The sequence below is a fragment of the Excalfactoria chinensis genome, chromosome 1, assembly GCF_039878825.1.
Source record: "Excalfactoria chinensis isolate bCotChi1 chromosome 1, bCotChi1.hap2, whole genome shotgun sequence".
NCBI classification, from domain to species: Eukaryota; Metazoa; Chordata; class Aves; order Galliformes; family Phasianidae; genus Excalfactoria; species Excalfactoria chinensis.
In genome coordinates, this window is record NC_092825.1 from 182723068 (window position 1) to 182744616 (window position 21549).

Below are 21549 nucleotides of genomic sequence, written 5' to 3' on the forward strand. Positions count from 1 at the left end.
ATGTGAGCCGTAGTTTTGATCTTGTTTGCTCAGATTTGGTTCCATTTCATGTGTGTGTATGTATGCGCACGTTGCTCTTGGGATGGTGGATTTCCAGACCTCTCCATTCAGACGAGGACGATGGGAGTGGATGAAAGAAAAGACGATGGGCGCTGTGCCATGAAGCCTTTTGGGGTCTATCATCGGCCAAACCCTTTGGGATCAAGCAGCCGAAGCCTTTCTCATCCCTTTGGAAATGATGGGTGGGTGGGAAAGGCTTTTGCATAGAGGGAAACTCCCAAAGCTGCATCCTCGGGACAGCTTTTGGAGGGCTCTGTGGGGCACACCATAAGGACACCCGCAAGAAGAAAAAGGCTGCGAGCTTCAGGGCGCAGCCTTCCTCCTCCTCCTCTTCCTTCTCCTCCACCTCCTCCTTCTCCTCCTCCCGCTGCTCGGGGCGGAGCCGCCCGCCCCAACCCCCGCCCCGCAGCCGGGAGCGGGCGGCGGAGCTGAGAGCGGAGCGCTGCGGGGACGCGGGGACACGGAGCTGCCACCGCCCCGCGCCCGACCCAGCGCTGTCCCCAACGCCGAGCTGCCCGGGGACGGCTCCGCTGCCGGCGTCGCTGCCCCCGGGGGCCGGGGGGGGGGGTGGGGGGTGCGCGTCGCTTGGAGAGGACGGGGGTCCCCCCCGCATCGGAGCTGGGCGACCTGGAGGATCTTCCGGCGGCAGCTGCAGGTAAAGCGGCGGATGGGGCGGACTGGTTGGGCTGGGGGGGAATTTTGCGTCCATTGGGGAACACGGGGGTGATGCTGAGCCGGGGAGGGTGTTGGGTGTTTCACCCCAAAAGCTGCACCAATGACCACGGGGGTGCTTTTTCCCTGCAAAAAAAAAGTCCTTTCTAAGCTCTCTGTGACCGTTCCAAGTGATGTGCCCCACCCCCCCCCCCACCACCAAAAAGAAATGTGCAGCTCGCCCAGCCGGGAGCATCCCAAGTGAAGTTAGGAGATGCTGGATGCCACCATGCAGTGGGGGGACACCACCTGGGAAAGGCACCTGGGGACGCCCCCCAACTCTCCAGCACCCTCCCAGCTGCCAAGGTGTGGGTGCAGCCACCCCTGTCTCTCCTTTAGGCCATGCTTGTTTTACAGGTCATGCTTCATTTTTAGACTCCGCTCTCCAAATAATGCCACCAGCCACGTCCCACCGCCCCAGGGCTTGTAAACCCCCAAGAAACCAAAATCCCAGAGGTTTTCTGACCATCTACCTGGCATTTGCTGGAGGAGGATGCCTATCCCACACCTAGCTCTCCCTATGAGGTTGAGATGGGGACGTCTTGAGGGGGGCATTTGGGGATGTCCCAGGTGGGCACATCACCCCTGAGCAAAGCCCTATTGCTATAAGCACGTTGAATTCCTTCCCAGCACCGACAAGAATAGATGTAGAAGGTCTTATCCTGCCCCCGATGCTCGGCAAAGAAATCACTCAAGGCAAGAAGGAATTCAGGAACAGGGAGAGGGGAAGAAAAAAAAGAACCTCCTCGTTGTTTTATTGAGGCTGCCTCGCAAGTTTTCGCTGCCCAGAAAACTGGGCGTTGGGGAATCACAGTGGAAATGGAAATGTGAGCTTTCCTCTGGAAAAGGTCTGTTGTAACGATTCCCGACGTCGAAGCTGCAACGTTTTGCCCCCGCCGGATGGAAATGGGGATTCTTCAGCCAGGAATAAAACAAAACCAACCCAAATCCGACCCCAAAATCACCACGCTTTGGTTCTTAGGGTTGGGTTGGCACGGCTGCTATTATTACTTGCAATCACGTTAGGGGTTATTTTGGGGCTGGAAAGGGATAGCGGATATACGGTCGGAATGGTGACAACGCTGCATCATTAAAGGAAAAAAGGAACGATGGCTCTCTTTGCTGGAAAATAAGTGCTCACTCTATGAGCCTTTGCAGGGCTGGCTGCAGGGCAGGGTTATGTTGGGCACGGGGAGCGCTGAGCCCCAGCACGCTGCTTTCCCCTGCCTGCTTCCAGCTGCCAGGAAACACAGTGCCATCAGCAGCAAAAGTTAGACCAGCTCTTAAAGAGCTTTATTTGGCTTTGGATCTTGCACAAATGCAGGATGAATGCCTTCCACCTGCCGTCCATCTCCTAAATTGCTGGTTTGGCAGGTGTGGTTGGGGAGAGGCTGGAGGGAATGAGTGTCCTGCCTGGTTCTGGTGCTCACATTGCTATGGAAGCCGTCCTTTAATGCACATCCTTTAATGCACGTCCTTTAATGCAGCTTTGTCCACCTGAATCCTTCAAGGCTGCGATTGGAATCTATTTGCATAGAACCAGAAAGGTTGGGAATGACCCCCCCCCCAAGATCACCAAGCCCAACCCAGCCTCACCATTGCCACTCATTGAATCACAGTCATTGAGTTCAGGAAAGACCTCCAAGATCACCAACCCCGACCCAGCCCCACCTATTCCCCCATTGAGGCTCAAAGCATCTTTAAGCCAGAATCCCCTCCAGCTGCTGCTTCGGTGGTGAATCTCAGCTCAGAGTTCATTTAGTAGCGTGTGTCTCTGTCAAGCAGTACTTTTTCTATTCAATAAGCATGTTCCACACGTTACACTCCTCCCTGCAATGAATTCTGTACGCGAAGGCAGAGCGTGACTGATGTTTGTCTTGAGCCTCGACAACGAGCAGCACAAAGAAAATGAGTTTGGGTTCCATCCATTTATTTAGCGTCGGGGCTGCGGATTCAGGAGCTGCTGGCTTGGAATTAATGATAAAGGGTTTTCGTTTCAGCAAGGCAACCAATTGCTTTTATGAAGCAGGGAGGTTAGAGTGAGATAATGAGCCAACTGCAGGGGCCAGGGGTGGCTTCCTGCACTCGGAGCTACAACGTGCCATGTGCATTTGATCTCAGGTAACTGCATTAAACTTACTACAGGGGTCACTTTCTTTCTTCTTGTTGTTGTGTTTTCTTCTTTACACACATTGCTGTACGGGTTACGAGAGCTGCAATCTGCAAATGCTGTTGTAAGTTGAGGTTAAGATCTTGATGGGGAACGTCCCCCTTTGCCCACATTGTCTGCACAGCATTCAGATGCTCGCTGGTGCTGATAGGTTTGGGTGCCCTTCCAGCAGACCCCCCTGCAGGGATCAGCAGCCTTTAGCTGGTCACAGAATGACCTGGGTTGGAAGGGACCTCAAGGATCATGTAGTTCCAACCAACTGGTGTTGAGGTCTTGCTGAGGGATGACAATAAAAGGATGTGGTGGCACCTCTGAACTGCAGCATTCCTGCTCCACAGCTCTTGACCTGTGCAAACATCGTGGTTTGGCTTTGGCCAGTGTTGAGAGCGTTAAGGTTGGAGGTGGGTATGGGTGTGTAGGGCTCTGTAAAGGACGTGCTTTACTTTGGGGGCGATGCCAGTATGAAACTCCTTTTTAAGGAGCAAATAACACAGAGGCTGTGCTCCCAAAGTGCCTGATTGAGGTCACTGAGGTGCTCCATAGAGGAGCAATGGGATCCACCTGGCAGCCACTTGGCTCCTGCCATAAGGAGGCATCGTTAGGCTGCAGCAGCTGCTAATTACCCCTCAAGGAGACCAAATGGTGGGGGAAAGAGGTGTCTCTGGGACTTCCTCTTTGTGCAGTAAAATAACAAGGGCTGTTGGTGGGAGGAGGCTGCTGCTGTTTTGCTGGTGGTCACCGCAGCAGTTGTGGGGTGAGTGGTGTCTCTTGGCTTCTCCTTTTCCCTTCAGCTCTTTTATCTGTTGGGACTGAGCATTCAGGGCTGCTGCTCCCCAAAACCAAGTAGCATCATGCTGAGTGTTCCCTCTGCTCAGGAGAGGGCAGTGTCACACCAACAAGCTGCTCCCTTTACGGCAGTGCCACCCTATTCCCACCCAAGGGTGTGTGATTTCCACTCCCCGTATGGGACCTCAGTGCCTCGTTTCTCTCCTTCCCTCCCCAAGCAAAACATCCCTGTTCCAGATGTGCTGACCATGAGTGTGCTTATGGTGTTTACCAAACCTCTGCAGGACGACTCGGCGCGTGATGCAAGGGGAAAAAAAAAAGGGTTTAAAAGGATTGTTTATAGCAGTTGCTTTTGCTTGGCAGCCCCTCTATAAACAGTGCTTAGATGCAGCTACTTTAATGCATGTCTCTGCTTTCAGAGGAGCTGCGTGCAGGCGTTTGGCTGTGCTGCTATTCCCTTCCATAGTTCTCCCCACTTCCTCTGAAAATACCCCCAGGGACTGGCAGGATGACTGTATGGATGCTTGGTGGAATAGGCTGTCATTGCTCAATAACCTGAAAAAAGCCTTATTTTTATACGTATTATATAAATATTTGCACAACGCCTCTGCCAAGAAGTGGTTTCAAGGTACACCACGTTCCCTTGGAGGCTGTTCCAGTGCAGACCTTCTTGGGTGGTAATGGGAAACCTCTCCTTGCTTTGGTCCTTCTTGCCACGCCGTGTGTTTTGGTATGCTGAATCCATTCCGTGTTGTGATGGAGCTCTGTCCCTTTTCCCTGCCTGCCTCTAGGCAGGAGCAGCTCCGTGACAAACGTTTCTCTCGTGGATGTGATTTTGGCAGTGATTTTTGTGGCTCCTTATCCAGGAATCGATGAATTGGGCTGGTGATGTTTGTAGAATCATCATGGAATGGCTTGGGTTGGAGTGGACCTTCATCCAGTTCCCATGCTGTGGGCTGGATGCCTCTTACCAGCCCAAGCTGCCCAGGGCCCCATCCAGGGATGGGGCATCACAGCTCTGGGCAGCAGTGCTGTAATGATGTGGTTGTTACTAATATTATTCCTCCTGGATGAAGGGTGGAGGTAAACCATACCTCATCCCAGATGACGTGCAACTCTGAGTACGGGCACCATTGAGCTGGTTTTTTAGCTGCGTTGAGTTTTAGGCTCTCATTGCAGAGGTTGCTCAGCATCTTGCATCTGATTTAAATAGCACAAGGTGAGGAGCAGTGTTTCCTTTAATAGTTATTCCAAATACAGCATTTAAAGAGGCATAATGGGTTGGCTGTGTGTTTATATACTAATTGTCTGCTATCCTCTACCTCGAGCCACTTGTCTTGTATTGATGGATCCCTCGTGCTGACAGTCACCCCATCATAAATGAAATAGCCTCCATCTAAAATCAACTCAATGGCCTGGTCGTCTACTGCAGCACTGCAGCAAAACAAATAAAACCAATTAAGTAGTCAGACCAAGAGTCTGAACGAGTCAACAGGAGCCCCGCGGCTGCTGGTGGTACCCAGGAGGTCATGGGGGGTGGTGAGGGATGCACTGAGCACTGCTGGGAAGCCTATTTAATCCCAGAGCAGTCGCTTAATGAGCTTGGGGAGGATTTGGGGCTGCGTCTGGGCTTATAGCCCTGCTGGATTCCCCAGACTAAATGTGGTGTGCAGCCTTTTTCTTCTGCATGTCTCAGCTGTAGGTGTAGGAAGGGCTCATCCAACCCTTTGTCCTCTGGCTCTTCCTTGGGGATAGGAGAGGTTCAGTAGGGTAAGAATGCTCCATCCCTGCAGGCATTCAAGGCCAGGCTGGATGTAGCTCTGGGCAGCCTGTGCCTTGGGTTGGGATTTCTCCATGCTTGTTGGAGTCGAGCACTCTGTGTTGGCTGAGCAGTCCCTGTAACGACCTGCGTGTGGTTCGTTAGGAGCCCTGCGATTCATCAAGGTGGTGAGGCCTTATGGCTTCTCCAGCCTTCTATTTCCAGCCGTGTTCCTGTTAACATGCAAATTATGCTTATCGGGAAGGATTGCTCTGCGCTCAGCTTGCAAGCCCTGTTTCCCAGCCTCTACAGAGATAGCAAAAAGCTTGCTAAAAATACATATATAACATCTCCCCGTGCTTGCCAGCTGAGTGCTGCGAGCTCCTGAGCTGCTGGCTCTGTAGCATCTGATGCTCTGTGAATATCCAGTGGTGGGCAGCTCCAGTTTTGGGGGTGGGTTACCCCTCTGCTTGAGTTTGGCATGAACTTGGGTTGCTGCTGGTGAGCTCGCTGCAGCTGTGCTCTCCTGTTTTTATTCCTGGAGGCAGAATCTGTGTCAAAGCAAAGCAGCAAAACTCATACCCAGCTCTGAATTAATCGCCGAGTGCTTCACATCCTCATTAAAAGCCTCATTTAACCTGCAAAGTTTACAGCTTGGCTGGAGAGTCTTTCCCTTATCACAAGTGCTCCCTAATCGGTCTTGTTTTGCACGAGGATGGGTTTTTTTGTTTGGATCTCAAGGCTTTGGAGAGCTGTATAACATACAGGAATGCGGTGTGCTTGTGGGTAAGACAGCTGTATATGTTAAAATGTTAATGTGATGGGAGCAAACGTGCTCCGGTGTCTCTTTACGCTGCCAGGCAAGGTCACCCTGCTGCTGCTGCTGAAACAAGCTGTGCAGGGGCTCCACAAGGCTCTGTTTTGCAAAGGAATAACAATCTGCTTGTGGGATGATAGCAGGGCAGCTGCTGTCCCTGAAGATGTGGGCAGGAGCAGCAGAGGTGAAGGCCAGCACCCAAGGATGCATCTCTCCCCTTGTGTTGGTGCACCTGCAGCGTGCTGGGGTTCCAGCTCTTCTTCTCACACATGGCCAATTAGGTTTTAGCATCTTGTCGACCTTATTTCTTCCCCTTTATTTAAAGGGAACGTCCGTAAGCAAGCAATACTGAGCAGTCTGAAGGGAGGCAGATGTATGTGGTAGAGCAAGGGCCATGAACTCAATGTAGCCTTGGCAAATTGCTTCTTCCTTTTTGAAGGGAGAGGGCGTCGGGGTGATCAGTCATCAGGATGGAGGTAACCAGCTGGCTGCATGCTGTCCTTCATGTCCTGCAGAGGCCACGTGTCTACTGTCAGCTGTGGCATTTGGGGACGTGCTTGGCATTGCTTAGGGAATGGCACAGATCCTTCTTTGTTGGGTAGTGATGGTGACCACGAAGTAGCTGTGAAAATGGTGTGTTTTATAGGCAGGAGTTAACACAGCTGCCTTCAGGGCTTGATAGGTGACTGACCCCATGCAGAATGGCAGCATGCAGATTGTATCCCAGCAAACTGTGGCTTTGGTACCTCCAGTGGATGTTAAATGGCATGGCCTTCAGGTAGGAGCTGTTGGAGCTCTTGGAGTGATGTACCTACCGAGGTATCCAGCTAAAGCCTGAACACAACTGTTGATCTTCCCCAGAAGAAGAACATGGGGAGGAAGCTCTTGGCTTCAAAGATGAGGTTGGTCCTTCCAGTTTTGGGCTTGGCTTTGAAGACAAGGTTGGTTCTTCCAGTTTTGTCTTTCCTGCCCCCAAAACCTGCTGGCATTGCTCTTGTCCTGGCTCTGTTTCACGCTGGTTTCAAGCTTCTTGGGTACTGACATGCTAGGAATGATGCCGGTGACCTGTCCTTGTGTCACCTGGTGTGGGGTGATAAACCCTTCACCTGCAAATGAGCCTTGCTGGGAGGGGGTGAGAGGTGTGAGCAGAGGTTAATAACAGGTTGGATTTGAGTTGTTGACCTGAAGGCAAAGGCTCCCGTTGGCCTGAACACCCCTCGGGGTTTTATCTCCTTGATGTGCTAAATGCCATTGTATTGCAGCAGGAAAGGTGATTAGTTGGCAGGAACAGAGCCTCTGAGTTTGGCTGAAGCTGTCACCTGAAATCCTGACTTCTAGAGATGTCTCTAAGAGCAGAATGGGCTTAAATGAGGGAGTTCTCTATATTTCTAAAAGCATCAGCTTGCTGTGTTAAAAGCCTTCTATCATGGCAGCCCTTAAATCCAAGCTTTCGGGGCCGCAGTCTGGTAGTGCTGGGTGCTCTCCTGCTGCAGGGAGATCTGCTTGAAGGTGTGGGCTCTGCTCTGCACCTCTCCCTGAGCACTCGATGGTCTGGGTTTTGTAGAGCTTGGGGGTACCCGGGGTGAGAAGCAGCGAGCTCATGAGGTCACGGGTTTGGGGTTAATGGTGTCAAGAAGACCTAGTGTCCACTTGTATCTCTGCAGCCTCCCTCCCTGGGCGTTACGTGCTCCTCTCTATCTCTGCTGATATTTGCAGTAGTGATAAGAAAGGCTCTGTAACGAGCGTGCTCGGAGGCAGATAAAACTGACTGTGCTGGAGAGCTGTTGCAGCTGGGAGCTTATCAGCCTTATTCGAACTTCAGCCATCAGCCGGGCTTGGCAGAGGTGGATGTTTCGGGTCCTTGAGCAGAACAGAAATGTTCAGTAAGGTACCGTGCTGAAGTGCTGCCTCGTGGTAAGTCCCTCGTAAATGCATATTACCATTGTTGTTGTTTTTAACAGCAGGGGATAATGTGAGGAGCAAGGCTTGTAAAGCGGCCAGGCATTTGTGTCGAATACATGCAGCTGGTTACTGTGCTGTGTGTTTGTGGGGGCATCTCCATCTTCCCAGGGTCTGTGACGTGGGGCTCTCTCCAGAGGGTGGTCGCTACTCTCTAAAGAATAACAGCACAGTTAATTCTGATTTCTTTTTGTCTTAAGAAGTAAAAACATTCATCTCCAGCCTCCACGAAGGTCCTCCCCAAAGATGGTTGGAGCCTGGAGGGTGGAACTGGATAGCCAAGAATGAGTCAAGGGACCTGGAAAGGGAACTCAGTTCTTTGGTTGTTCCTAACCTTGAGAAGAGCTGTCAGGCACTGGCACAGACTGCATGGAGAAGGGAGGGGGTCAATGGCCCTGGAGGTGTTCCAGAGCCATGGGGATGTGGGCAGTGGGCATGGTGGGTTGGGTCGGAGTAGGAGATCTTATCTGATCTTAATGAGTTTCTGTTAGGAAGTGGAGCAAATTGGGAAGGTGCTTTTCTTGTTTGCTTCCCTGTTGTTTTCCATGTTGCTGGCCACTGATGTTGTAAATGTACAGGAAGTCGTGGGGAAGTGAGGTCAAACCTGAATCACTTGCTGTTGGCCGTGGCCTCCAGGTTGTGTCCTCTTGTATGCAGGGTCACCTCAGGACACAGCAGTCCTATTTGTTGCTGCCTGTCGCAGACTGCTTTTAGAATCATGGGATGGTTGGAGTTGGAAGGGACCATTAAAAGCTACTGGGTCCCACTCCCTGCCGTGCACACCCACAGCTCCATCAGTGCTCACAGCTCCATTCCCCAACCTCAGGTGTCTGCAGGGATGGCGCATCCTGAAAGCTTTCTTTCCATTCCAGTTGTAGCACAACTTGATTTCCTTTCCTTTTGCACTGGAAGGGATTCTTCAGAAGGCAGCATGGTTGGTGTGAGGGCCGGCTTGACCCAACTGTTGGCATAGCAGGAGATGGAGGCTGGAAGGAGCTGAGATTTGGCAGGAGTGATGCACGCTATGGGCTGGTGGCAGCAATGCTGGTGCTCTCCGCTTCATCTGACCAAGTCAAGCTTGCTCCATGGAATGTCAGCCCTGGCTGTGCAGCAGATAGCCTGAGCTGTTGAAAGAGATGGCATTTGGACAAAACTAGGAGCAAGTGCTTGCTGCTGTTACACAAAGGTCAGCGTGACCGTCTGGCTCCCGAAGTGAGTCTCTGGGTTCAGTTTTTCAGCAAACACTTGCTACTGCTCAGCTGTGTAATCAGCTAACAGGATTTAACACCGCGTCCAATGTTTCTAACTCAGCTTTGCGCTAGCACCAAAAGAAAGCTAGACTTCAAATGAGTGGAAATGCAAGTTCCTGGGGCTATCCAATTCCAGGACCAGACAGCAAAGATTGCTACGCTGACAGCTCTATCTGAGCTGACTCCGTGCTATGGAGCTGGGGATAAGGAAACATCTATTGGAGCTTATTAAATCTCAAAGACCTTCCACTTAAGGCACCTTCTCTATGGAATTTCTCTTGTTTTCTGCCTCCGGTGTTTAAACACAAACAGCCTCTTGCGTTGTGGGGAGGTGGTTGCAATGAGTGTTGCTTCTTTTCGCCTTGGGAGCTGCTAACTGGAACCCCAGACCATCTTGTATATCAAGAGGTAATTCTCTGCTTCAAGTTGGAGGTGAAACACAGCAGGGCTGGAGCCTGGCACCAGGTCTAGGAGGAAGAGGAGGTGAACAAGTGGTAGAAGAAGGCATCAAACATCTCAAATTGCTGTATAACTGTGTGGAATGGACCTTCCACGTGTTGGCATCAGGTCTGAATCTCAGCATGATTCTTTTGTTCTTATTGTGGCGTTTTTGTCCCATGTTTTTCTTTCTGGGCTTCACATCTCCTTCATGTGGGCTTGCCTCAACCACTACTTTCTTCTTCCTGGCCTCCCCCAAACTCACCATTCCTGGTGATGGGTCCCATGTGTTTGATTGCCTCAGGCTGATTTTTATCTCATACCTTCCATAAAAACACTGCCTAAAACACTGAGAGCTCTACCGAGCCAGCTCATGGATGGGGCTGTGAGTAAAACCCTCCTTATGTCTCATGCACCATCAACTTTAATGCTTGCTAAACAGCTGAGCTGTTGAGAGGGAGCATTGGGCTGAGGCAGTGTTGCTGCTGTTAAAAACTAAATACAACAGCAAAGGGCTGAGTGTTGAAATAAATTGTGCCTTGGATGTCTGAGAGGGTATATAAGGATTGTAGAGGTGCCTGGGTTTTCCCCAAGACTCAATGAGAGACTTGGGAAGGAGGCAGCCGACTGAATATGGGGAAAGCTTTGTGTCCCAGGAATAATACATCCTCTCCTTGCCATGGAATGTGAGGGCTTCATTTAATCCATTTTCCTGTTCTGAGACTTTAAATCACCAGAGAGGTGGTGCTGCCCCATCCCTGGAGACACTCAAGGGCAGGAGATGGGGCTGTGAGCACTGATGGAGCTGTGGGTGTCCCTGTGCATTGCAGGGAGTGGGACCCAATGGACTTTAAGGGTCCCTGGTTTTTGTCCCCACCCCAATATAGCCAGGCCTTTCTGCTTTGGCAATTCAAGCACAGATGGTAGAGGCAGCACGAAAGTTCATGTCCTACTGCTCCAGTTCAGCATCTCCTCCAGGAGAAGGAGGAGTTACACAAGTGAAGAGTTGATGTGAGTTTCCGGGCAAGTATTTGCTCTGTTGGTTGTGTCTCCTCATTGTGTAAGGTAGATATAAGTCTTGGGTTGGTTACTCAGCCTGTTCCTGCTGTGGCACCGTTGATTTGAGCTGGTGAACTCAACTTCTCAGGTGTCTGCTATAACAAATGTGGACATACAGCTCCAGTGATGTGGTCAGTGCTCTGGGACCAGAGCCCCCCAGCAGCAGAATAACAGCAGCCCCCCTCTGGCAGAATAGAGCTATAGCTTAGAGAGGGCAGCACTGCAAATGTGCCATTGGGGTACATAAATGCCACCTTCAACCACACTGCTCCCACTCTGTCACTCAATCTGTGACAGAGTAAATCTACCTGAGAGCCTCCACTGTTGTGTTAGTGGTGAAGCTGTGATTTCAATTGTTATTCTTCTATCTTCAGTGTCCCAGAATGTGTTGTGTGTACGCTGTAGGTATTGTCAAAGAAATATTGTCAAAGAAAGAACAGGAGAAGATGAAGGTGGGAAATCCATCTTGGTGATGGGCTGGGATGGATGGGGCATGAAGGTGATAAAGGGGAAGCTTTCTTGCTGCTATGGTAGTGATGCAGAGACTATTATGTGACCTCGTGGGATGCTCACTGTGCATCTTGATGCTGTTCTGTGAGCATTACTGCTTTTTCATTCCAATGGAACTATTTTTTTGGTACTCTGGAGTTGAACTGGGGACATAACAGTGGTCTTCAAGCCCAAAGAGCTCTGATTTGGAGGCTCCTCTCCCAATAACCGTGGATCAGCTGGGGTGGGAGTGAAACCCCAGCCCTATGGGTGTGATTACAGGACTGTAAGCTGTGTATAGCTGCTTTTCCTCAGGAGACGTTCACATGGGGCTCTGAGAGGAGGGTGGTAGGGGTTGTGTTGCCTCCTTGCATTCAATATGGATGTGGTGCCTGCCCCATGTCGCAGGCTCAGCTTTCCACTGGCGTTCTAAGTTGATGTTAAGCTGTAAATCATCACTGCTGTGATGGCAGCTGTCTCATTCACACCATGAAACACTTCTGTGCAAGTGGGACCAGCAAAGGGGTTGCTTTGGAGGCACAGTTTGTTTTCTCCCCATGTTGCTGGAAGAAGCCATTTCTCAAGATAAATACAAGCCTTTTTGGGGCAGCTTATGAGCTGTTTCGTGGTAAAACACAGAATGATGTGAAAGCTGATTTAATCAGGAGAGAGTTTGAGGCTGCTCCTTACCCTGACCAACCTTGTCAAGTCCAATTTTTGCTGAGCTGATAACCTGGAGAGATTCCCATGGCGTAAGTAGAGCAGCACAACACACATCACTGCGTGATGTACAGGTGGGGCTGGTGAGGATGTATTCAGGATCCCTGAAATGCTTCATCTACCTGGAACAAAAGAACTGAAACTGTATCTGCCCCGGGTCAGAACAAGAGTTTTTGGTACCTGTATTAAGGTGTATGTCCTTGTGAACACTTGATGTTGTCGAGTAGCTGTTAAAATAACTCCCCATCTCTTCTATAAAGCACCTCTGGCAACTCAGTGGCCTTCACACATGCCAGGGAGAGCAAGGCAAAGCTCCTTTCTGGAAAGATTTCTTACTAGGTCCAAGAATGATGCCTGTTCAGGGTCAAACTGGGATCAGTCTGGGAGCTGCCACTGGGCTGGGCTTGGGCTGTGGGTCTGAAGCTGGTTCTGATGTGGTATGAGATGCTCATCACCTGATGGCTCTAAACTCCGCATGGCATCCAGACACAGAATCATTATGGTTGGGAAAAAGCCTCCAAGATCCCCAGGTCCAACCCCAACCCACCCTCACCATATACACTGACCACATCCCTCAGTGCTCCATCTCCATGGTTCCTGAACATCTCCAGGGATGGGAACCCCACCAGTCCCTGGACAGCTGTGCCACTGCATCACCACTCTTTGGAGAGGAAATTGATGGCTCTGGGCTGAGAAGACGCATGGCTTCTCTCAGTATACTCATGATTCTGAACCTGGTGGTGGATGTGCTGTTGGTACCCTGACATCCTTGACTTTTCCACGTGCACTGAGTAAGGACTGGAATCCTCATACAACCTGTCACTGTCCCAGGCAATGGCTGCATGGGTGCAGTTATTTTCCTTGTCTGTTTATGCTGACTTTGCTGCTTATTACCTGTTGAAGAAAGATTTCCCATCATTTGTCCCTGTGGGAAATGCCAACCTTTGTGGATGTTTACCCATCTACAACCAGAACTTGAGGCCCAGTGCTGTGCATACCAAAATCAATACATGGATGGGTGGGTGGACACCTCAATGGGGTGTTTGCTAGAATCATGGTTAGTAATGTCAGTGTCTCATTCCTTGTGAAAACCACGTGTACAACAAAGCCTCCCATGCAGCACCTGCCTGACCAAACACAGCTTTGGGAGATATTTGTGAGCATTTCAGTCTTGCTGCTTCCATTCCTGTCCATTGACTGCAACGGTGATGGTATCAAACTGCATCCAAACTGTCAGTAAGTGCAACCACTGCAGTAAGTCAGTTCCCTCCTGGTGCTGGTTTTGGCTTGGTTGCCTCTGTTTACACAACACAAATGAGTTTGTCACCCAATAGCTTGATCACTCATAATTAATGTTGCCGAAGAAAATCACACCTCTTATTTCCTGCCTTCCTGCTGTTTACCTCTCTCCTGCTATGTTTATGCAACCTATCTGCTTTGGAAGCTCTGGACAGTGTTTCAGCTTTACAATCCTGTTCTTATTTGGGTCAAAGATGAGTGCTGCTGGGGTTTTTACCAGCTTTCCCCATCCTGCATATTGTCTATGCATCGTAGCACCACGAAGGAGGGTTCCATATTTTTAATAGCTAAAAAAATAAGGATGCAATGAACAGAATTGCAGGGAAATTGGATTCTTGTCCATTGGCAGCGATGGTGAAACTGACATTTACTGATGCTGTGCTTGTTACATTGATTTGGGTGCTCAGATAGCGCAGTGCTGTTGCCTTGCACCTGGACTGGAATCAACCCTGAGTAAACCCGGTTGCTAACTTTGGCACCATGCATCCTTGCGTTGCCTGTGCAGCAATGTCACAGGTACTCAGCAGAGCGACCTCAGAGCAACCTTTATCTTGGTGGAAACAGATGGAATTTGGGTTGGTGTCGATGATAAGCCTAGAATGACTCTATTTTAATGCACAGGAGGTGGGAAGGTACGGCTCCACCACAACCTGGATGCTGACGAGTGGGAATTGAGCTTGGAGAGCAGTGCCTGGCATGCACACTGACTTGTTGACACTTGAGAGGTTGGCCTCCAGCAACAAGCTGCACCTGTCTCTTTGTATGGGGCTCTGCTCATGAAGGTGGTATCAGGGCATCATAAAGCATCTCCCTGAGTTGCAGCCTGGGGGCAGATCTTGCAGCTGAAGGCTTCTCTTGGAGATGGGATGTCACAGCCAGAGTGGGGTGAAATCTAAGGGATAAGAGCTCTAAGAGTCTTCTTCTTTGCCTGTCACTAGCGATGCTCACATGCAATGCTAAGCCAGCTGTCTATTTATGAATGAGCACAGAAGTGGAACAAACTTCACGTGGCATACCTGCTTTTTGTTTTTCATGAGTAGTTTGCCACCTTCCTCCTCGCCGTCAGGCATTTTGCACAAGGAGGTGCTGGGGTGCTCCATCACTCAGCCGACTACGTACAACTTCTCCCCCATTTTCCCCTTTCTGCCTTTCTTTCCAATGTTGGATGCACCAAAGTTGACCTTGTAGAAGGATCAGAGCTGGGTTTTGGAAGTGGCTGTCATGTCCAGCTCTCTAGTAGTCTTCAGAGGTTTCAGCTTTGTGCCAGGATGAAGGTGCTCTGTGCTTTGGGGCACGGTCGGAGAGTTGCAATCCATCTACTTGACTGTGCCATGGCCCTAAAATAAATGAATAAATAATCTACCTGGTGCTGTTGACCAAGGATAATAATAATAGATAACAATCTACTTGTGCTGAGCACTTGGGTCTCGGCAGCGCAGTGCATGGCTGCCTTGCTGGCTACTAGTTGAAGACTCCACCATGGCTACCATGCATAGCCCTCTCTTAAGTGCCCCTTGATATGTTACAACTGAAATTCTGGCCTCTTGCCTCTGCAAGTTTGGGCCTCTCCTAAACAGTAATTAAAGGTTAACCTGGGTAGTCCTTGCTAATGTTTGCCTTTTGCTTTAGAGGAAGGAAACGTGATCCTAATCTTTAGATCAAATGGCACCTGTACTTTCATTGGGAAAAGTAAATTTGTAATGGATTTAATGAAGCCTAAAAGATGTTTTGGATGATAATGGGCAGAAACGATGTGCCTTTTAAAAACTTCTGTCTCCCAAAGTTCACTGTAAGGCTTCCTCTGGTGCTTACTAGGGTTTGTTATCCTTCAAACTTCCAGACAGGAAAATGGCCTTGGAAAGGAGATATCAGAGCTGAATTGCACACTTCTTCCCTTAGCATTGGAAGCATTCTGTGGAGACCAGAGTTCTGGCTTTGTGGGGATGCCAACAAAAAAGCTGCAGATCAAAAGTAAATTGGTAAAAAATGTCAGAAACTTGACTGCTTTTCTAACTTGGGTTCTAAGTCTCTCTGAGTTGATTCCTATGGAGTGGCTGTGTGTGTATGGGAAGCTGGTTGCTGCAGCCTAAGTTCCAGAAGCCACCCTTACCACAAAACTTTCTTGGAGTTGTGGGCTCTGAGCATCCTCTGTGTGTGGGGTACAGGGATAGCTCATAAACAGAGCCCCTGTTGGTAACTGGGATGAGGAGGGAGATCTCGTGGCTGTGAGCCTCGTGTCTTAAAAGACCAGCTTAATACTCAACCACACGTGAGCCAAGAAGACCTCTTTCTAAGGGTAAGTGGTTTTGTTGCTCTTCTTATCTTCCTGGGATCAAATACAGGATTGCCACAGCTTCTTCCTTGGGCAGCTGAATGGTGGTCACCAGTTTAAGAGGTAATGGAAGAAAATCACGCAGAGCAGCCTCTTGTAGTTCCAGTTTTAAGTTGAAATCCTGGAAAACTGAGGATAAAGAAGAAGGGATCTATTTTGGTTTAGAGAAAAGATGGTTTATGTTCACTAGTAGCATCTCTTCCCATCAGCAGGACAGCACTGGAGGTTCTGAGAGCTGCTTGGACAGACGCTGTGCAAGATTGCCTGTTCCCCCATGGAAGGATGGGTTGACATTTGGACTTGATGATCTTGGAGCTTTTCCCAACCATATTGGTTCTGCCCCCTACTTGGTGGAAGGTTCATTTCCAGAGTGTCAGTAGGAGCTTTGAAGAAGGTCTTGCAGAGGAAGGAGTGGTGTCTGACCTGATATCACAGCGGTAGCGTTGGCGGATGCAGATATTTGTAGGAAAATACTTAAAAGACAGTGGGACGTGTGAACAATAAGCAGATGCAGATGTGTCCAGTTTCATTTGGAAAGAGATGCAAAAACATGGTGTTGCTAGAAAGAGCAGGTGGAGGGAAGTGCTTGGAGACTCTTACAGCATTGAAGGTCAGTGAAAGTTGAAGCATGTTTTGCCTCTTGTCAGTCATCATTGGAACCTTGTTTCTTTAATAATCAGTTACAGCTGTTAGTTCAGATGGAGATGAATCAATTCAGTTGTGTGTGCTGATCTGTACTTTGGTGGACCAGGAATGGTCCCACATGGTGAACACCTGGAGGCTGAGGTGGAAGAGGGCTGAGATCCCAGTGTTGGTTACTGGTGATAGCGATGAAGGGCAGGGAGGCTTTGGTGGGATGAGCACAAGAAAGAAAGTGGTTATTGCATGACTGCTACGTGCTAATAGGATTTAATTTCCGCAGAGCTTTAGATGAGAGGAAAAACTACCTCAAAGGACTGCAGTTATTTCAGGAAGGTTTAAGTGGGATAAAATTCAGCTGTGATTACGTTACTGCAGGGGGACTTGGATTAACTGAGAGGGGAGAAGTGAATTTGACTGTTGCTAAGTGGGTTGTGCGTGGCCACATTCCTTCTGCCCATGTAGGTGTTCTTGGGGGATCTTCCCTATTGGGAAAGGAAGGAAGGAAGAAGGAAACGATGCCCTCAGCCCTGCTCAATGAAAGCACGGCCCTGTTGTCCCTTGGCCTGTTTCACTGGGGAGGTGGAATAATGAGCCAGGCTCAGCCTTTGCATATTGGAGGGGAAGGGGAACATGGAAGGTTTCCTTCCTGGGGAAGAGGGCTGGTAACACTACGTGAAGAAATCAAACAAAGTAGCTCCTCTTGCCTTCTGGTTCAGTGTGGGCATGCAGCACCGGTGGTGTAAGCCTTCCCAAAGCCTTTGGGGTTTTCCTTTTGTTTTTCTTGAGGAGTGGGGTCGGAGGTTTGTTTTACATGCTGTTTTGTTCAATATCTCAAACAATGTTGTTTCCCCTTCCTTGGAGCAATTGTTCCATGTGCAGCTGAGCCTCTTCCTTCCCCTTCCTCTCCATCGTGGGAAGCACTCTCCTGATGATGTATAGGTTCAACTTCAGGCTCTGCTTTACTTTCCTTTGTTCTGCTCAGGCACCTTTTAGGGATCCAGACAGAAAGTGCTCATCACAGATCCATAGAAACAGAGGTTATAGCACTGATGGGGAGAACTGGTGGGCCCTGGAACTGTTAATTATCAGAGTAGTTGCAAATATGGGATTGCAAAGACTAATGGGCTTCATAGGGCGCCTGCCTCTTTGGGTTAGGGGGAGAAGAGTTGAGTTTGAGGTGTGTTGAATTCTACTGCTAAAGCTGTTCTTGTTTTCCAAGAGCATTCCCAAGGAAAAGCTGTTGCAGAACAGTGTGAGGAAGATGCTCATCTATACACTATGCCTCCGCCATATGCGTATGGATTGGACTTGATCAAGTCATGGAGCTCCACATGCAGAGATGATAAGCCTTTGGATATTATGGGCTTAAGGACATAAGGAACCACCTGACTATGCAGTTACTTAAGTATGACCTACTTATTTTGTTTCCAAGACATTCCCCAGGCACCGTTACAGAGCAGATAAGGTTTTCCAGGTCTCTCCAGCATTTATCGGAAGAGCTTCCTGCAGGGAGTTGCTGGTGATATGCATCATGGAGGAAGAGGAAAGCTGGCTGGTGTGAATGTTTTGTGATAGGATTTGCATTGGGAAACGTGGCAGTGAACTCATGGGCTTTGCCCTCTCCTGTTAGGTGGAAATCACGTGCTCTAATTAAGCAACAGCAGTTCTTGATAACGTTTTAAGGGATTATGTCATGCTTTGGTGGAATGGGGCGTGTAGCCAGAACACATTCATCCTGTTGATAAGGCCACCACCCACTGTAAACACTGTTATTAACAGTCCAAGCCTGTTTGAGATGCTCTAATGGAAAGCTGTAATTTGAGAATAGGCAAGAAACTCAGAAAAGCCCTGTGTGGATATTTAAAACCTTGTCTGCACAACTTGTTCCCTTGGGCAGTGCCTTCTTGCATTGGGTACATAATTAATTTTTATGGACAGAAGTGAGCATAACCTTCTCACCTTCTACTTACATGCGGTGGAGCAATATAGCTGGGTTTCAGTGCACATCCTAGGTCTGTCCTAGGATGCTTGCCTGTCTTCTGTGCTTGGTTTTGGACCAAGAGCCTTTGACCTTGTGCAATCCAGTAAAATGCCAGAGTTACAAAACGTGTTCCAGCAAGCTGATCTATAAATGCTTCTTCTCGCAAGTGAGAGCCTTGGGGTTGGAATTGAGTAGGAAGAATCAATTGAAAAGCAAGAGCATGTCTGCACCTCCCTGCTCAAAAACATTCCTGGTGTAGAGGGGAAGAGGGTGTTGTCTCCTTGGAGTGCAAAGCTGACGAGCATCTGAAAACTCTCCACTTGGCAGGACTGGATCTGAAGCTCTCTGGTGGGTTGGGATGAAAACTCAGATGGTTGCTGTCAGTCCTGTGACTGAAAGGCTTCCCTGCCCAAAGCAGTGAAGGAGCTTTTTGTTCAGCTCTGTTGCAGCAACTTGTCTTCAGGAGTTTCCTCATTGCTATAATGATGGCTTTGGGTAGAAACTTCTCTTGGAAAGCTCAGATGGACGTGTTGACTTGAAGCGTTGACTTGAAGCGTTGACTTTCTGGAGTGGCAGCTTGCAAAGCTGGCTTGTTTTGCAGGAGCGTGGTCCTCTGAGGAAAACATTTCATGCAGTAACATGGGGCCAATTTTGGGGGGAATTTGTTTGTATCTGGCTTGGATCTGACAGCAGGTCTCCATTCCAACACACGTGGTGGAAGTTTTCTGGCTTACAGAGATGCTGAACTGTTTCTAGATCACTTTGATCTCCCAGTTGCCCCCACAGAACCCTTGCAGCCAATGAAAAATGGGGGCTGGAAAGAGGAAGTGATTTTCCTTGTTACTGTAAGAATCCACTAAACAACAGATGTGGCTGAGCATTGGTTTTGTGCTATGTTAACCTTTCTTTGTGGAACCATCCACTGTGGCACTGAGGGACGTGGTCGGTGAGCATGGAGGGATGGGTTGGGGTTGGACTTGGGGGTCAGAGGTCTTTTCCAGCCTTAATAACTCTATGATGCTATTTAGATACACAATCTGTGGGCATGGTAGGATGGATGGGAGTTGGGCTTGGGGATCTGAGAGGGCTTTTCCAACCTTAAGGATCCCAGGATTCTAATTTCTCCTAATGACATTTTCTTGGCAATTTAAACTCACTCTTTTAAACCTCCTTCCTCCCATGGATAGAAGTGGGGGGATCAGCAGTGCTAAGGCACTGATGAGGAATTTGGGTAGTCCAGGCAAGGCAGAACATGACCCAAACTTGATTAGTGTAGTTTCTTTAAAGAAGCAAAATGGAAGGTTATGAGGATGTGAATTTGTTTCCTAGCTTTCATGCAGCTTTCTATATGGGTGATGAACAAAACATAGGAGTACCTCAAGCTGCGGAGTTGGATGAGACCATTGTGTAACCTGCTCTGGTTTCCTACCTCTGTTTGCATTCCCTTCTTAAGTACTGGGCTGTGGCCAGGGTCAGCATCAAGTGCTCAGGTTTGGGGGAGTGGTGAGATGTTGCTTGGAGGAGATGCTGTTGGGGAAGTGCTACGTGGGACTTGGCTGTGGGGAGGTGAGAAAATCTCGAGGTTCTTCTTGGATCTGTAGAAATGGAAATTGCCTCCCAGCAGAAATCTCACCCACAGACATGTTGGACTAAATCTAGGAGTACTGGAGAGAAATCTAACACTTGGACTTTTAGTTTTACCTGTGCTTGCCTGACTGACTACGGGTACCCCAGTGTGCCCTCCCACACATGTGGGAATGGAGGCTGTTTGGTATCTAAGGGACATATCGAGAACAGGAATTGCAAACAGCCCTCAGAAATGGATGTTGACTGAGAATTGCTGGGAAATTCATCTCTGGATGCATTCAAGGCCAGGCTGGATGTGGCTCTGGGCAGCCTGGGCTGGTGGCTGACGACCCTGCACATAGCAGGGGGGCTGAGACTGGATGATCTTTGAGGTCCTTTTCAACCCAGGCCATTCTATGATTCATTCTATGACTCTATGAAATGTTTGCTGACTTGACGGATAAGGCCCTGCGGTCTAAGCTGTACCTTAGCATCTGTCCTTGCTGCATCATAGCTGTCGAGGCTGTACCTACATCTGCAGTGGTTGAAAGCCAGATGTATTTTTAGACAGTGTTTAAATAGACCTCATCAGAAGTGCTTAATGCTGTCTCATGGGGACAAGAGATGGCACAGAGGACTTTTCTCTTGTACTGAAAGCTCACTTGAGCATTGCGGGTAACTCAGAGGGCATGCTGATCCAGGGGAACTTAAATGTCGTGAAGCAAAGGAGCCATGAGGACATGTGCAGGAAATAGTGACTTGGTCTAAGAATGGTGGACTGGTTGAGCTTGGAGGCACCTGTGGGTCCATACAGCCCAACCCTGACCCAGCAGGGCTACCCAGGGCAAGGTGCCCAGTGCCACATCCAGGTGGCTTTGGAGCTCCCCATGGTGATGCCCCAAGTAGGTTTCCAAGACAAGCTCCCGTGCAATCAGCAGCAGCTCCTTCAATTGCCGGAGCCTGTTTTGAATCAGAAACGCTTCACGGTTACAGCTGTAGTAATGTTGTTTTTCTGAAGTGCTGATCCACTTCCTTCCTTTCCAGTTCCTCAAAAGAAAACAAGGCAGTTGATTCAGGCGCCGGGATATGCTGACTCTGCACAAGTTGTTTGCTCTTCTCCTGTCCTTTTTTCTTAGCTGAATTGCCTCAGAGTTTGGATCCCAGCTTTTGGTACTCCTGGAAAGGCTTTAGGGACCTCCTGTATTAGCTGTGTAACAATCCATGCTTAAATGCTGTTCCTTTCAACAATACATCTGATTTATGTTTTGAATAATTATTTATTTTTAAGAGATTCCCCCCTTGGAGGTCCAAGCTTTGTCTCCACATTGTCCCATACAAAGGAGTTGTGCAGTTTGGCAACCTCTGCTCCTGGTGCTGGATCTCTCACTCTTGGTGGAACCCTGCTTCAAAGGGTCCAGGAGGCTCTTTGCCTCCTGGGATGAGTTTTGGGCTCCTGAATACAGCTGTGTCTATATGGCTCCATCCTCTATCCAGTGGCAGCAGCCTCTGCT

At 49.2% G+C, this 21549-nt stretch overlaps 1 protein-coding gene across 3 annotated transcripts in view; it reads left to right on the forward strand.

Annotated features, from left to right (window-relative positions):
* The first annotated feature begins 299 nt into the window (after positions 1-299).
* Positions 300-21549, forward strand: part of GDPD5 (glycerophosphodiester phosphodiesterase domain containing 5) — a 138808-nt gene continuing 117558 nt past the window's right edge. The window contains exon 1 of one of the 3 annotated variants that reach the window (XM_072327041.1): positions 300-715. The gene's annotated coding sequence lies outside the window, so the exon portion shown is untranslated. Of the gene's footprint in view, positions 716-8194; positions 8218-21549 lie in introns of those variants that run through there. The other 2 variants (XM_072327038.1, XM_072327040.1) reach the window with 2 other exon arrangements.